The 4,503-nt window shown below is 40.2% G+C and overlaps 1 pseudogene; it reads right to left on the minus strand.

Annotated features, from left to right (window-relative positions):
- Window positions 1-2,479: 2,479 nt before the first annotated feature.
- Window positions 2,480-3,564, minus strand: LOC101973474 (aldo-keto reductase family 1 member B10 pseudogene; annotated as a pseudogene).
- Window positions 3,565-4,503: the final 939 nt, after the last annotated feature.

Consider the following 4,503-nt stretch of genomic DNA (forward strand, 5'->3'; position numbering starts at 1 on the left):
TTGTGTCCACCAAAAACTAAATAAATATTAAAAAATTCTCTCTCTTTAAAAAAAATAAATGTAATGAGTAGATGGTTTCCTCCCTCCCTTCTTCCCTCCTTTCTTTCTTTCTTTCTTGTATTGGGAATTTAACCCAGAGGTGCTTTACCACTGACCTATGTTCCCAGCTCTTTTTATATTGAGACAGTGTCACTAAATTGCTGAAGGTGGCCTCAAACTTGCAATCCTCCTACTTCAGCTTCCTGGTTCACTGGGATTACAATTGTGCATCATTATACCTGGCTCTTTTGTGAGTCTTGACTTTGTTAAGTAGAATTTGATCTCTTAACCAAGAGAGTAATTTCTCCAAGAATATTTGAAAACTGCTTTTTCTGTGTATATTACTGGGGATTGAACCCAGGAATGTTCTACTACTGAGTTACATTTCCAGCCCTTTTTGATTTTTTTTTAAATTAGAGACAAAGTCTCACTAAATTGCTTAGGGCCTCACTACGTTGCTGAAGTTGGTCTTGAACTTGCAATCTTCCTGCCTCAGCCTCCCAAATCACTGGGATTATAGTTGTGCACTACTATATCTGGCTGAAAACTTTTTTTTTTAATTCTCCCCACATGCCAGGTCTCTGTTTAAACTTTCATTATTTTTTATTCTTTTTATTTTTGCATCCTCAATGGAAGCAGAGACCCTGTTGTTTAACAAACATTTGTTCAGATCAAATAAGTGGAAGAAATAGTCATTTGCTCATCTGAGTCATACTTCCCTGTGACAAGTCTTTTCCTGGTTCAACATATGGATCTAAAAAAATCTTGCTTTCTTCAACAAATGGTGCTGGGAAAACTGGAAATCCATATGCAACAAAATGAAACTGAATCCCTTTCTCTCGCCATGCACAAAAGTTAACTCAAAATGGATCAAGGAGCTTGATATCAAATCAGAGACTCTGCATCTGATAGAAGAAAAAGTTGGCTACGATCTACATACTGTGGGGTCGGGCTCCAAATTCCTTAATAGGACGTCCATAGCCCAAGAGTTAATAACAAGAATAAACAAATGGGACTTACTTAAACTAAAAAGTTTTTCCTCAGTAAGAGAAACAATAAGAGAGGTAAATAGAGAGCCTACATCCTGGGAACAAATCTTTACTTCTCACACTTCAGATAGAGCCGTAATATCCAGAGTATACAAAGAACTCAAAAAATTAGACAATAAGATAACAAATAATCCAATCAACAAATGGGCCAAGGACCTGAACAGACATTTCTCAGAGGAGGACATACAATCAATCAACAAGTACATGAAAAAATGTTCACCATCTCTAGCAGTCAGAGAAATGCAAATCAAAACCACCCTAAGATACCATCTCCCTCCAGTAAGATTGGCAGCCATTAGGAAGTCAAACAACAACAAGTGCTGGTGAGGACGTGGGGGAAAAGGGTACACTTGTACATTGTTGGTGGGACTGCAAATTGGTGCAGCCAATTTGGAAAGCAGTATGGAGATTTCTTGGAAAGCTGGGAATGGAACCACCATTTGACCCAGCTATTGCCCTTCTCGGTCTATTCCCTAAAGACCTAAAAAGAGCATGCTACAGAAACACTGCTACATTGATGTTCATAGCAGCACAATTCACAATAGCAAGACTGTGGAAGCAACCTAGATGCCCTTCAATAGACGAATGGATAAAAAAATGTGGCATTTATACACAATGGAGTATTACTCTGCATTAAAAAATGACAAAATCATAGAATTTGGAGGGAAATGGATGGCATTAGAGCAGATTATGCTAAGTGAAGCTAGCCAATCCCTAAAAAACAAATGCCAAATGTCTTCTTTGATATAAGGAGAGTAATTAAGAACAGAGTAGGGACGAAGAGCATAAGAAGATTAACATTAAACAGGGATGAGAGGTGGGAGGGAAAGGGAGAGAGAAGGGAAATTGCATGGAAATGGAAGGAGACCCTCAGGGTTATACAAAATTACATACAAGAGGAAGTGAGGGGAAAGGGAAAAATAATACAAGGGGGAGAAATGAATTACAGTAGAGAGGGTAGAGAGAGGAGAGGGGTGGGGAGAGGAGGGGAGGGGGGATAGTAGAGGATAGAAAAGGCAGCAGAATACAACAGACAGGAATATGGCAATATGTAAATCAATGGAAGTGTAACTGATGTGATTCTGCAATCTGTATACAGGGTAAAAATGGGAGTTCATAACCCACTTGAATCAAAGTGTGAAATATGATATATCAAGAACTATGTAATGTTTTGAACAACCAACAATAAAAAAAAGAAAAAAAAAGATAAAAATAAATAAATAAAATCTTGCTTAAGGGGAGGGAGGAGGAGAAGGAAAGAAGGTTCTGAGAAGGAGATTGAGCAACTAATGTTGTGTGCATGGACGATTAGAACATTAAAAATCCCATTTTGTACAATTATAATGCACTAATAAATTTTTTAAAAAGTTTTTGCCTAGATTCTGACAAGATCAGGCACAATATGATTTCATATAAATTTGGCTAAAATGGGCCTCAGGGAGTGAAAATTCCACTTCAGTGAAGAGAAAGAATCCACCAGGTGTCTCATCAGGAGATTCAGCTTCAGTAATCGGCAAATGAGCCTGGTCAGCCAGGACACAGATCCTCCAGTTGCTGTTGAAGCTGAGTAAGGTCACCATCTCCTCATCACTCAATTTGAAGTCAAATCTGAAAGTTCTCGACAATATGTTCTCGTGTCACAGACTTGGGGATCACCACCGCATTCCTCTGGATATGGAACTGAATCAGAACCTGGGCTGGGATTTTTTTGTGCCTTGCAGCAATCTCCTTGATCTTAGGGTCCTCCAGTAGTGAAGGGTCTTCTGGTTTGGTGCAAGGTCTATCTGGAGAATTTAGGGGGCTGTAAGCTGTGACAGTGATGCCCTTAGAGTGGCAGTATTAGATCAGTTTCTCCTGGGTATGGGTGACATATGTGAGGTATGGGTGACACTCAACCTGATTAGTCACTGGTTTATATTTGAGTCCAGGCTTATTCAAGAGCTTTTCAATTTGGAAGTGGTTGAAGTTGAGGATGCCAAGAGCTTTCACCAACCCCTCATCCACCAGCTCCTCCATGACCTCCCAGGCATCCAAGAATGTTACTTTTCTGATGAGGTTGTTGCCTTTATCATCTTTGGGGAATAAGTCCTTCCTAGCCTGAAATTCCTGGGGCCAATGAATAAGACAGACATCCAGATAGTCCAGTTTCAGATCCTTGAGGGTCTTCCGACGGGCTTCCTTCACAAGCTTCCTCTCAAAGAAGGTGCACCACAACTTGCTCACAATAAAGAGGTCCTTCCGCTTTACCACCTTCTCTTGGATGGCTTCTCCCATCTCATTCTCATTCAGATAGACGTAGGCACAGTTTATGTGGCGATATCCTGCATCAATGGCCATCTTCACGGCTTCTTTGACTTTGTTGGGGGAGACTTCCAGGTGCCCAGACCCAACATGGGCATCTTGGCTTTGGTGCTGAGCTCCACAAAGGTGGCCATGGTTGGTGCAGAAATGGCTTTGAGAGAGCAAATAGATGTCTGATGTGATGCCAGGTCATATTTATGCAGAACTTGTCCTATTCTCCCAAGTGTTTATCATGTGATATGACTGCCATACTCTTTAACATCTTGCCTGATTTCCTGAAAAGCCCATGTTGGTAAAGTCTGTCTTAAAATGTGGCCCTCAAAATTATTGAGGTAGGATAAGGATTGATATAAAGGAGACAGGGAAGGAAAAAGGGACTGTAACTTTAAATCTAAAAATCCCATGAATTCACTTTCAACCTCCAGGCCTGTTTTCCTCCAGGCCTGAATCCACTGAAGATCTAATAAATCTGAAGAGTACTGTAAATCCTCCCAGCAACTTAAGAGTCTGAGGCAGGAGAACTGTTCAAGGCCGCCCTGGGCAACTTAGTGAGAACTTGTCTCAAATAGAATGAAACTGGTTGGGGTTTACTGGTAGAGTGCCCCCAGATTCAATCAGAGTACTGGGGGCACAAAAGAGTACTGTAAGTCCAAATAACTAGTGCCTTTATACCTTGTGAGTTTACAAAATGTTTTTTTTTAGATTGATTAAACAAAACCTAGAGAGAGAAGTAATGGTTAAAACTTATAATATGGGCACAGTCTAAACACTATTAACTAGATAACATCAACCTGAAGATTCTAGGAACCAGAACACTGTGACCTGCTATGTGCTTTGTGATCAAAAGTATTAAGCTCATTAGACTGACACCACCTCACATACATCTTAGGCTTGCCATTTACAAAATTTACTTTAAAAGAAGAAGCCTTTGGGCTGGGGATGTGGCTCCAGCAGTAGCGCACTCGCCTGGCATGTGTGGGGCACTGGGTTTGATCCTCAGCACCACATAAAAATAAAATAAAGATGTTGTGTCCACCAAAAACTGAAAAATAAATATTAAAAAATTCTCTCTCTCTCTCTAAAAAAAAGAAGCCTGAGACCCTAAAAATACATC

Source organism: Ictidomys tridecemlineatus, chromosome X (genome assembly GCF_052094955.1).
Source record: "Ictidomys tridecemlineatus isolate mIctTri1 chromosome X, mIctTri1.hap1, whole genome shotgun sequence".
In the NCBI taxonomy this organism is placed as follows: Eukaryota; Metazoa; Chordata; class Mammalia; order Rodentia; family Sciuridae; genus Ictidomys; species Ictidomys tridecemlineatus.